Genomic DNA, 13,595 nt, shown 5'->3' with positions numbered 1-13,595 from the left:
CCTCTAAGAGTTTTATAGTGTCTGACCTTACATTTAGGTCTTTAACCCATTTTGAGTTTATTTTTGTGTATGGTGTTAGGAAATGTCCTAATTTCATTCTTTTACATGTAGCCATCCTGTTTTCCCAGCACCACTTATTGAGTAGGCTGTCTTTTCTCCATTGTATATTCTTGTCTCCTTTATCATAGATTAGTTGACCATAGGTGTGTGGGTTTCTCTCTGGGCTTTCTTTCCTGATCCATTGATCTATATATCTGTTTTTGTGCCAGGACCATATTGTCTTGATTACTGTAACTTTGTAGTGTAGTCTGAAGTCAGGGACTCTGATTCCTCCAGCTCTGTTTTTTCCCCTCAAGATTGCTTTGGCTATTCGGGGTCTTCTGTGTCTCCATACAAATTTTAAGATTTTTTGTTCTAGTTATGCCATTTGTAATTTGATAGGGATTGCGCTGAATCTGTAGATTGCTTTGTGTAGTATAGTCATTTTCACAGTATTGATGCTTCCAATCCTAGAACATGGTATATCTCTCCATCTGTTTGTGTCATCTTTGATTTCTTTCATCAGTATCTTAGTTTTCTGAGTACAGGTCTTTTACCTCCTTAGGTAGGTTTATGCCTTGGTATTTTATTCTTTTTGTTGCAGTGGTAAATGGGATTGTTTCCTTAATTTCTCTTTCTGAACTTTTGTTGTTAGTGTATAGGAATGCAAGAGATTTCTGTGCATTAATTTTGTATCCTGCTACTTTACCAAATTCATTGATTAGCTCTAGTAGTTTTCTGGTGGCATCTTTAGGATTCTGTATGTATAGTATGTATAGTATCATGTCATCTGCCAACAGTGACAGTTTTACTTCTTTTCCAATGTGTATTCCTTTTATTTATTTTTCTTCTCTGATTGCCATGGCTAGGATTTCCAAAACTATGTTGAATTATAGTGGCAAGAATGGACATCCTTGTCTTGTTCCTGATCTTAGAGGAAATGCTTTCAGTTTTTCACCATTGAGAATGATATTTGCTGTGGGTTTGTCGTATATGACGTTTATTATGTTGAGGTAGGTTCCCTCTATGCCCACTTTCTGGAGAGTTTTTATCATAAATGGGTGTTGAATTTTGTCAAAAGCTTTTTCTGCATCTATTGAGATGATCATATGGTTTTTATTCTTCAATTTGTTAATATGGTGTATCACATTGATTAATTTGCGTATATTGAAGAATCCCTGCCTCCCTAGGATAAATCCCACTTGATCATGTTGTATGAGTCTTTTAATGTGTTGTTGGATTCTGTTTGCTAGTATTTTGTTGAGGATTTTTGCATCTATATGCATTAGTGATACTGGTCTGTAATTTTCTTTTTTGCAGTATCTTTGTCTGGTTTTGGTATCAGGGTGATGGTGGCCTTGTAGAATGAGTTTGGGAGTGTTCCTTCCTCTGGAATTTTTTGAAAGAGTTTGAGAAAGATGAGTGTCAGCTCTTCTCTAAATGTTTGATAGAATTCACCTGTGAAGCCATCTGGTCCTGGACTTTTGTTTGTTGGAAGATTTTTTTTTTTTTTTTTTTTTTTTTTTTTTTTTTTTTTTTTTTTTAAAATTTTTTTTATTATTATTATTTTTAATGCTATTCTTGTCTGCTTATATTCTTTTTATTTATGTATGTATGTATGTATGTATGTATGGCTTTGTTGGGTCTTCGTTTTCTGTGCGAGGGCCCTCTCCAGTTGCGGCAAGCGGGGGCCACTCCTCATCGCGGAGCGCGGGCCTCTCACTATCGCGGCCCCTCGTTGCAGAGCACAGGCTCCAGACGCGCAGGCCCAGCAATTGTGGCTCACGGGCCGAGTCGCTCCGCGGCATGTGGGATCCTCCCAGACCAGGGCTCGAACCCGCGTCCCCTGCATTGGCAGGCAGACCCCCAACCACTGCGCCACCAGGGAAGCCCTGTTGGAAGATTTTTAATCACAGTTTCAATTTCATTACTTGTGACTGGTCTGTTCATATTTTCTATTTCTTTATGGCTCAGTCTTGGAATGTTATACCTTTTTAAGAATTTGTTCATTTCTGCCAGGTTGTCCATTTTATTGGCATGGAGTTGCTTGTAGTAGTCTCTTAGGATGCTTTGTATAGCTGCAGTGTCCATTGTAACTTCTCCTTTTTCATTTCTAATTTTATTGATTTGAGTCCTCTCCCTCTTTTTCTTGATGAGTCTGGCTAAAGGTTTATCAATTTTGTTTATCTTCTCAAAGAACCAGCTTTTAGTTTTATTGATCTTTGCTATTGTTTTCTTTGTTTCTCTTTCATTTATTTCTGCTCTGATCTTTATGATTTCTTTCCTTCTACTAACTTTGTGTTTTGTTTGTTCTTCTTTCTCTAGTTCCTTTAGGTGTAAGGTTAGATTGTTTATTTGGGATTTTTCTTGTTTCTTGAGGTAAGATTGTATTGCTATAAATTTCCCTCTTAGAACTGCTTTTGCTGCATGTCATAGGTTTTGGATCATTGTGTTTTCATTGTCATTTGTCTCTTGGTATTTTTTTTATTTCCTCTTTGATTTCTTCAGTGATCTCTTGGTTATTTAGTAATGTACTATTTAGCTTCCATGTTTTGTGTTTTTTACATTTTTGTCCCCTGTAATTTATTTCTAATCTCATAGCATTGTGGTCGGAAGAGATGCTCGATATTATTTCAGTTTTCTTAAATTTACTGAGGCTTGATTTGTGACCCAAGATGTGACCTATCCTGGAGAAAGATCCATGTGCATTTGAGAAGAAAGTGTAATCTGCTGTTTTCAGATTGAATGTCCTATGAATATCAGTTAAATCTATCTGGTCTATTGTGTCTTTTAAAGCTTGTTTTTCCTTATTAATTTTCTGTCTGGATGATCTGTCCACTGGTGTAAGTGAGGTATTAAAGTTCCCCACTATTATTGTGTCTCTGTCGATTTCCTCTTTTATAGATGTTAGCATTTGCCTTATGTACTGAGGTGCTCCTATGTTGGGTGCATATATATTTATAATTGTTATATATTCTTCTTAGATTGATCCCTTGATCATTATGTAGTGTCTTTCCTTGTCTCTTGTAACATTCTTTATTTTAAAATCTGTTTTATCTGATATGAGTATTGCTACTCCAGCTTTCTTTTGATTTCCACTTGCATGGAATATCTTTTTCCATCCCCTGACTTTCAGTCTGTATGTGTCCCTAGGTCTCAAGTGGGTCTCTTGTAGACAGCCTATATATGGCTCTTATTTTTGTATCCATTCAGCGAGCCTGTGTCTTTTGGTTGGAGCATTTAATCCATTCATGTTTAAGGTAATTATCGATATGTATGTTCCTATTACTATTTTCTTAATTGTTTTGGGTTTGTTGTTGTAGTCCTTTTCTTCTCTTGTGTTTCCTGCCTAGAGAAGTTCCTTTAGCATTTGTTGTAGAGCTGGTTTGGTGGTGCTGAATTCTCTTAGCTTTTGCTTGTCTGTAAAGCTTTTGATTTCTCTGTCGAATCTGAATGAGATCCTTGCTGGGTAGAGTAATCTTGGTTGTAGGTTTTTCTCTTTCATCACTTTAAGTATATCCTGCCACTCCTTGCTGACTTGTAGAGTTTCTGTTGAGAAAGCTGTTAACTTTATGGGAGTTCCCTTGTATGTTACTTGTCGTTTTTCCCTTGTTGCTTTTAATAATTTTTCTTTGTCTTTAATTTTTGTCTATTTGATTACTCTGTGTCTTGGTGTGTTTCTTCTTGAGTTTATCCTGCCTGGGACTTTCTGTGCTTCCTGGACTTGGGTGGCTATCTCCTTTCTCATGTTAGGGAAGTTTTCAAATATAATCTCTTCAAATATTTTCTCAAGTCTTTTCTCTCTCTCTTCTCCTTTTAGGACCCCTATTATGTGAATATTGATGTAGTTAATGTTGTCCCAGAGGTCTCTTAGGCTTTTCATTTCTTTTCATTCTTTTTTCTTTATTCTGTTCTGCCACAGTGAATTCCACTGTTCTGTCTTCCAGGTCACTTATTCATTCTTCTGCCTCAGTTACTCTGCTATTGATTCCGTCTCGTGTATTTTTCATTTCAGTTATTGTATTGTTCATCTCTGTTTGTTCTTTAATTTTTTTAGGTCTTTGTTAATCATTTCTTGCATCTTCTCGATGTTTGCCTCCCCAAGGTCCTAGATCATCTTCACTAGCATTATTCTGAATTCTTTTTCTGGAAGGTTGCCTATCTCCACTTCATTTAGTTGTTTTTTTGGGGTTTAATCTTGTTCCTTCATCCAGTACATAGTCCTCTGCGTTTTCATTTTGTCTGTCTTTCTGTGAATGTGGTTTTTGTTCCACAGGCTGCAGGACTGTAATTCTTCTGCTGTCTCAGGATTTTCCTTTTTTGTGGCTGAATAATATTCCATTGTGTAGGTATACCACATTTTCTCTATCCATTCATCTCTCAGAGTATGTTTCAATTGTCAGTATCTTGGCTGTTGTGAACCTTATTTGTATTTCTATGTAGCTTCACTATAATTTTATTTTAGGAAAAGCTAGGCTAAATAGTCTTTGTTTCTTAACTTTTACTCTTCTAGAAGCCACACTAAATGTAGTAATACATGTTCAAACCTAAATGAAACAATTCATCCTGGAACATTGAGATCAGAACTTTTTCAAAAACTATTAGATCTTTCCAGATAGTATACCTCCATATATTGGTATTTTGATAGTATACCTCTCCATATTGAGAACAGTGGTTCTCAATCAGGGACCACTTTTCTCCCAGGAGACACAGTTGGTTTTTGCAGTTTGTTGAGATAAGTTGATACTAGCATCTAGAACCCAGTATGTTGCTAAATATCCTACATTGCATGGAACAGCCCTCATGCCAAAGAATTATCCAGTCCAAAATATAAATAGTGCTGAGGCTGGAAAACCCTGCAGTAGACTATTTCATGAACATAAAACTTACTTTTCTAATTTAAAACATTTCATAGTTTGAGACTATCTGTTGTTGAATTATTACTATTGGGAATGTTAATGGCTCTTTCTTATATATCTATATTTTTAGTATGTAATGTGTGTGTGTGATGAGAACTAGTCATTCATATAGAACTGAATTGGAAGGCTCCCAAATATCAAGAAACATTGCCTTTATAATAAGTAAAGCAATGATGGGTGACCCTTCTCTTCCTTGAGCAAGTGAAGTATTCACACATTTCTGGGGACTTGATGCATCTAGCTTAGCTGAACCTGAAATTCTTTTATTCATCATTTAAAATGTAACATAATCTCATTAAAGAGTCCTAACACTTAGAAGCAAGAATAGTATTCTTGCTATATTCTCTGTGTTTTTAGGGAAACAAACAGAATATTCACTCTCCAGGGGCCTTTAGAGATCATCTATTCTAATCCTCATATTTTATAGATGGAGAGAATAATCCTCAAAAAAGGGAAGTGTCGATTTTCAGTTGCACAACTAGTTAGTAATGAAACCATATCTACAGTTACGTTATATATCCCTATCAAAATGAGGTCATGATTTGATGACTTTGTAAAATTGAATCTATGTATATTGAGATGTTATATTTAGATGATTTATAATGGAATTTTGCTCAGCTGCAATAGTTTGGAATTGTCCTTCATGACTGACATGACCTCTTTTGCCATCTGGATAAGATGGAACTTACTGCATAATTTTTTCCTTCTCTGGGATGTACTTTCTTTGTGCTAGTATTACATTCATACTGGAAACATCATTTTCAAGTCACAATGTGCCATATATAATATTCTACCCTAAATCATGTTATGCCTTTAAAGTCATACAAGTCTGTGTCCATATGTCAGAGAGATTAGGAGATGAGTTTCTAAAAATTCATTCCTATCCACAAATCCATTAATCTTTTACATTTTTATGGAAAAAGTCTGCTTTCTGTCCTTGAACAATAACCTACATACAGACATTTTTTAAAATTTTTTTGCTTTATTGTTAAGCTGATTCTTCTGGGTTTTGTGCCTAATATGTTAATAGGGCCATATGGCCAAATTATTTTTCCTGTTTTAATTTTTACCTCAAATTCAAGATAACTGATGTTGTCTTTAAATGAAGATTATAAGATTAATGGAAACTACATATTTTTCTCTCAAGGTGATTATACAATAATCTATATTTCATATCAGTTTGAAGTGAAAAACTTTATAGAAGTTTGACTGAGTTATTAAAAAAAAGTGCTTTTAATTGTGTTGAAAGTATCATCCTGACTTATGACCAGTTGATATGATCTTAAATAATATTGTGTTATCTATGCTTTCACTGACACATTTTAATAAACTGAAGCTTCATATATAGAAAGCTTCAAGGCAACATATATTGACAAAATGAACTCTTCTATTTACATAGTCTCCACTTATATATAACTGGTACATTTCATGATCCAGAAATTAAAACTTATTAGGAAAGATCCAATATGTTATGTTAATGTTACCGAGGCCTAATTGAAGGCCCAAACATTTAAGAATATCCTTCATCAAGGAACAAGCTGTCATATCCTCAGCAGAGTGTATTGTTATTTTTTGACTGTCTTCTTGTTATAGGTAATTTTAGAAGACATTAATAATTATATAAAATAATATGATAGCATATAAAATTGCTCTGATATGATGTCCTCTTTTCATATAAGTTGTAAGGTATTTCAAAGTTGGTACCATATTTAGCATTTAATTATATTCAACTGAGAGGTTCTCAGAATGTCAGACCTATCTTAGGGATTAAGGGTTTCAATATATAGCACTCCTTTCCCTCCTGAATTAGAAACAAATTGAAAAATAAAATACAAGAGACAGCAGGTGGATATAAAAATCATTATTGTAAAAAAGTATAGAAAATTAGTCTAGATTTGTATCTAAAAGGGGTTGACTATTATTCTTTCCTTCTCCTACAGCACCCCCTTCTCCTATACTTATAAATGCCTTGGAACCACCCATCCCAGGAAAAGGCTTTGTTTACAAAGCAACTTGAGTTTTCAAGGTAGCTGTCTCTCACGGGTTGAAGTGGGGAAAAAATAAAGCAAATGCTTAGAAATTAAACCTTTCAGTGCTTTATTTGTACAAAGTCAAGAAATATGAACCAGATAGTAAATGACAGTATCTTCTTATCCAGCCTAATAATCAGTCAAAAGAGAAATAAAAGGTGAGGAATATAGCAAGAAGAGATGTTCTAACACAAGTGTCTTCATATGAAAATGTGATATCAGAGAAAGGGAGTGTTCCCACTAACATAACATATTCTAATAAAATGTGTTTCACTTTGTTGATTGACTATTCCTTGATAAGATACTTTGATCCCTCTAATAGTGACTCATTAATTTTTTTATCCCCTCAAAATGAAGCAAAAATGTCAATGTGTCCTCTGGGATTCTGTAGCTCTGCTGAAAAAGAAAAAAAAAAAAAAAAAAGATGGTTATCTACTTGTAAGGGACATGGAATTATATGGACAAGAGAAATAACCAAAAAATTGGGTTGATTATTAGGTGGAAAATATTTACATGAGAGTACTGATTTTTGTCTCTAATGTTTAACATTTATACAAATAATCAAGATTAGTCTTGATTAAAGATTCACTTTTGTTTAGGTCTTAATTTTTTTTTTTATTAACTTCCATACTATTCAGTTTTGTTAATGAAAATTGCTATTATGGGGAACTTTCAGAATATTGGAATTTTATGCTCAATTATCTAATGATTCTCACTAAGGTAAATTCGGATAGAATGTAGAAGTGTGCAAATCACATGCTATATATTTTCCCTAAATTAGCAAAGCTAAATACATATAAATAAAGAGGATATAAATGAGAGAATGAATTTAAATACTTGTGTTTTATTTGAGTAACTTTAGTAGTCGTATTCATTTTTAAAATTTTTGTGATGATATGTAATTATAATGTTGTTAAACTATCCTAAGGAGAAATATTTCATAGGAAGTAATATAGCAGAATATGGAATTCATGGCTTGTATTAATATTTTCTCATTCAGCATTTTGATAAAATTGTATCTATTTATTCAGTTGATAAGACAAGGTTAGATATGACAAAAACAAGTTTTAGACTAAGGAAATGTGTCTTATTTCAGTTGTTTCTAATTGAGTCTTTATTTGTACTACTTTGAACATAAGAAAAACATCGAAGACGCTATTTGTTTCTGTATATCACGGCTGTAGTATATGTTACCTAGATTTCAAGGCATCGGCTAACATATTCAACTTGACAAGCCGAAGGGAAAGCATAAAGACAAGCTAGACTTCAGCTTGCCATGATTCTAAACTAGACTATCCTGGCATCCTGAAGTAATCTCTAAATTAATCCACATGAGATGAAGAACACTCAGAAGGGACATCTATGAATTGCTGTCCATTCAGAGAGTAATCCCAGGGCCTTCTTTTGGACACCAGGCACATTTTTACCTGTTAAAGTGGAGCTTTTCCCAAGATATTATGACTAGAGTCTCGGGGGGGAAGAGAGACTTCTATAGCAAATTATAAAAGATGGTAATAAAGTACAAACATTCATTTTTTTCCTCCAGTTTTTTGTATAGATAGAGATACAGATATAAATATAGATATGGAGGTATAATAAATTGAGTTTATTTATTTTCCCTCACATATTCATATTTGGTAGATAAATATATTCATGTTTGGTAGATAGACTTTTGCTGGTGAAAGCTCAGTATGATCCCTAGGAGAAATAGAGAAATATGCATGGAGAGTATCCCTCCCTGCCTCCCTGCCCTCTCCCTCTCTCTCTCTCTCTCTCTCTCTCTCTCTCTGTCTCTCCCTCCCTCCCTCCCCTACCCCGTACTAGGCAAAGATCTCTTTGTCATGCTTCTGCTCAGGACAGTGAAGGCTCTGACCAGGCTAAACAAGTGTGGGTTGGCAAGGTTATGGCCTTATTAGAAAATTCTCTATTATCTCAAATACCCAAATACCAAAGTTGGAGTTGCCTGAGTCTGTCTTCTCTGATTTCCCCCAATACATTACTCAGGAGCTCTCTGTCAAATTTGGTACTACTGATAATAAGCAGTCTTTTGTATTAAATGCAAGTTCTCCAGGAAACTTTTGAAAGTGAAAAGGAAAAATATAGAGAAATTTGAAGACTAGAGGGAATATATTTTTGTTCTACAGCAATACATTTACTCTGTAAAATAATGCATTTATCTATAATTATGCTTTTTACTTCTATATTAACCTCATCTGATTTATGCTAATTTCTGCCCCAAACGACAATAGAAACAGAAGTTTACAGCCTCACACACAGTATTTGCTTTACTATTACTCCACCTACTGGAATTGCCCTTCACTGACCACAAATTTCTAGGACAGAGACTTGAAGAAACACAAGAGAAAGGGAATTGGAATTATATACAAGCACCAACAAAAGCATTTTCTTCATATTGATTTATTTAATAGGATGATACTTACAAAAATGAGACTGGTAATTTTATTAGACCATCAATTGAAACTGTTCAGTAACAGGATACATTGTTTTACTCTTTATTATTTTATGTTCTTCTCAGCTACTGAGTCCCAATCACATCATGTAGAAATAGTGTTATTTTGATACTAAAATGCTGCACTATACATTATTCCAATATGTATCATTTGCTTACCAGCCAGGCATGCATGCTTTTGTTATAAAAATAAGATGTATGTTCTCAATGTTTCAGAAATGTATTCAAGCAAAACAATTCTAGAGGAAATAGTTTGTCGAGTGTAGTTTAACATCAAGGTAATTAAAATAACTTGTTACAAATATAATAGAGAAGACTTTTGAATTTACTTTAAATTATATGTTCTAACTTAATAGGTTTTCCAGATCATTTAGATCAGAGCAAGAGAATCCTCTGTGTATAAACATATTTGCATTTATTTTTAGATATGTTTTACCTAATTTTCAATCTTGGAGTACCTGAAAAATATAACTTTATTACATTTAATCAGAATTTAATAATAACTAAGATTACATGATAGTTATATGGAACACTTAATTGAGCAGGTAATTTGTCCATGACCATACATATTTTAGAAGGTGTATCTTAAAATAACATACTGATGAAAAATATTCTAGGATATTAGCAGTTATCAGGCTCACTATACTTTGATTCATTAAAAAATAAAGACATAAAGTCAGCTGAATTTATTTTTGAAGTGAATTTAAAAGTGACTTCCCTTTATAATAATGTGGTAACAAATTGATACTAAACTAATGCCGAATAATGTCCCTGTGTGCGTGTATTTATATATGTGAACAAATATGATATATAGAGGCATTGTCAATCCCCACATTTATGTTAACTTTTCTTGAATGTACATTAATAAAAATAACAGGACAGACAACATTATATTAACATCTAATGTGGTTTGGGGCATCTTTTAGCATATTCCATTAACTATTGACTTTATATAGAGGCTGCTAACTCTGTATTATAAATGATTATATAATAAATACTAGATTAAGTACCTCTATTTTCATATCCATGAAAGGCAAAATGTTTTTAAAATAAGTCATAGACTAGCTTAAAAAAACATAAATTTTTTGTGAGATCATTCACAAATACTGTATGGAACATGGCAAAAATAAGAGACTGTATTATGTTGTTTTTGATGAAAAATACCCTTGCCTGAGTACAAATGAAATGATCTTCTTTTCCTCTGCAGCACAATAAAAGCATGTACTAGATACAAGTGAATCAACACAGCTGGTTGATGGCATTATGATTAGGAATGCACTAGTTTGGGTAAAATAAGAACTGGCCTGAATCTTTGCCCAAAGATTGAACTGAAATGACCCTGAAAGAAGTTAAAATACTTTGCCAAACTTCTTTTTTTTCCCTCTAATTTCACATGTCCTGTTTTTATAACGAAAGATTGGGGGCATCCTATTTCTTGATTAACTTAAGAAAGGAATTCTAAAATAAAAATAACCAAATATACAAGTATAGAACAAGACGTGCCAAATTTTAATAACCCAAATTTAAAACCCAAAATTGAGTAAAAATAAATTTTATTTTTTAAGCGAATTCCCTCTTGGGTTCTTTTTCTCAAGTAAACATTAAAAGAATACAAACCAATAAATGTTTAATTTTCCACAAGATTTTTGAGGAAGGGTATTGAATATTTTATTGCATGTTGATATATACTTTGTGGTGTTTCATGTTTCAGTGATTATTATTACACTGTTTTGTTGGGTCATATTCTGAATAAACTTAAATTTATAGCTGTCCATTTATAAATTTATATAGCTGTCCATTCTGCAGTATGTGTTAAAGTATAGGTAAGGCTATTAATGAAAAAGGATGTGTTTCAAGGATGCACATTATTGTCAGAAATTGGGTCCTCAAAAGTAGAACTAATATGAGTCACAGATAAGCACTCTAGAGGAATCATAACTCCCAAATGTCCTTGCCTTCTCAGAAAAATGCAGATATCACTATTAATGTTCTAACACTGACACTTGCATTGCATTTCCCTTAAGCTGGGTCTCAGTAATAAATCATAAGCCAGGTCATAACAGTTTAGTGTTCTTCTACCTACTGACTAATATCTCAAACTAGCGTCGCATGATTTAAAGCCAATCAGCAGTTGTTGAAGACACAGATTTTATTTATTTATTTATTTATTTATTTATTTATTTATTTATTTATTTTTATTGGAATACAGTTGATTTACAATGTTGTTTTAGTTTCAGCTGTACAGCAAATGATTCAGTTATACATATACAATATCAGATTCTTTTCCCATAAAGGTTATTACAGAATATTGAGTAGAGTTCCCTGTGCTATACAGTAGGTCCTTGTTGATTACCTATTTTATATATAGTAGTGTGTATAGGTTAATCCCAAACTCCTAATTTTAAAAGTTGAACATAGACAACCTCTAAGGGGCATATTACTCACTGGAACACGGCAAGCTGAAAAAACAGGACACTGTCTTCCTTTGTGGAAAGTGGCCAGCAGTATCCTAGAAGGGAGAATGAAAAGAGAAAATGTTTAATGAATGAAAAATGAGAAGGGAGAAAGTTGGGTCAGAGGAAACAAAGAGACTAAGAAGGAAAAAGCAAAAAAAAAAAAAAAAGGAAAAGTAGGAGGGACAGAAGAAGAGAGGAAAAAGGGTGGAAGTGTGATGATATAAGGAGGAAAAAAGCAGGGTGAAGAGTAATGGGTAAGAAGCAAAAAATAAAGGGGAAGAAAGAGCAAGTGAAGATAAGTGAGGGAGAAATAGGAAGAGGGAATAAGTGGTAGTGGTTTCTCTCTAGCTTCCTTTATTTTTTGTTAATATCTATTTAAGGCTGATCTGAGGAGACCTCCCTGTTCCTCATAATCTAGGTCACAGGCATGCAGGGCAAGGCTTCCCTCAGAACTTTCTTTATGTGTGCCCTGCCACATACAGATCACTACGTGGAGATGCTTTCAACAATGTCTTCAAACCAAACTTCTACCATTATTTCATCTTTTGTGAACAATAAAATTCAAACTTAGTTACAAATGAATTAGGGTGTTGAAGAAATAACAGGCATTGCCAATTACTACTTAATGAAAATTAACTCAAGTACTATGTTGATTTCAGAAGATAAATAAATTTTTTAAAAGAGCCTTATCCTAAGGAATTAAGATCAAATATTCCTATGGTCTTCAATCTCTTTAAAAAACATCTTTAATTCATTGACCCTTCTTCAACTTCATCATCGAATTGCTTGAAACTTTCTCTACTGTAAAATTGTTATATAATCACAGATATATATATATATATATATATATATATATATATATATATATATATATATATAATATATATAGTTTCCTTCTTTGTCCAGGCTCCTGGCCAGAGTTGCTAAAAGCCTTGTAATTTCCTAAGTGATTCCTAAGTGTAGTTTCCTAATTTCCTAAGAGCAATAGGAGTATATTTTGTCATAATATTTGGTTTTCATCCCCAGTTCCTGAAACAGCTCCAGAGCAATAGAAATGAAATGAGCATCTTCTGTTATTCATAACAAATGCCAACTCAGATGAAGGGCACCTCAGTTTATGTTAATGCGGTGACTCTTGGAAAGCCCCTAAGTCTGAGGGGCGGATTGCCAGGGGAACCAATTCGTGTTATCAGAGTTGGAACTTTCAGCCCAACCCCCAAGCTCCAGAGCGAGGAGAGTGGCTGGAGGTTGAGTTGATCACTAATGGGCAATGATTTAATCAGTCGTGCCTAGGTAATGAAGCCTCCGTAAAAAACCTTAACCACAGGGGTTTAGAGAGCTTCTGGGTTGGGAAGCACATGGAGGTGTGGGAAGGGTGGCTTGCCCAGGGAGGGTATAAGTGCATGCCACCCCTTCCTACATACCTTATCCTGTGTATCTCTGTATCTGCCTGTTCATTTTTATCCTGTAATATATTCTTGGTTATAAATCAGTAATAGTAAAGTGCTTTCCTGAGTTCAGTGAGCCATTCTAGCAAACTACAGAACCTGAGGCGGGGGTTGTGGGAACCTCCGATTTATAACTGCTTGATCAGAAATACAGAGAGCAACCTGAAAATTGTGATCAGTGTCTGAAGGTGGGGTGGGGCAGTCTGATGGTACTGAGCCCTTAACCCGTGGAG

The 13,595-nt window shown here is 34.0% G+C and overlaps 2 long non-coding RNA genes across 2 annotated transcripts in view; both read left to right on the top strand.

The window, feature by feature from the left end:
- LOC309660206 overlaps nucleotides 1–1,569 on the top strand; it is an 80,901-nt gene extending 79,332 nt beyond the window's left edge. The window contains exon 2 of the long non-coding RNA XR_014263269.1: nucleotides 1,463–1,569. This is a non-coding gene — a long non-coding RNA (uncharacterized lncRNA). The remainder of the gene's footprint in view (nucleotides 1–1,462) is intronic.
- LOC309660159 overlaps nucleotides 1–13,595 on the top strand; it is a 236,952-nt gene that overhangs the window by 145,411 nt on the left and 77,946 nt on the right. The window lies entirely within an intron of this gene.

The sequence above is a fragment of the Balaenoptera physalus genome, assembly GCF_965194825.1.
Source record: "Balaenoptera physalus genome assembly, chromosome: 4".
NCBI classification, from domain to species: domain Eukaryota; kingdom Metazoa; phylum Chordata; class Mammalia; order Artiodactyla; family Balaenopteridae; genus Balaenoptera; species Balaenoptera physalus.
The sequence above is the reverse complement of the archived record's forward strand: the minus strand, read 5'-3'. Positions and strand labels throughout refer to the sequence as shown.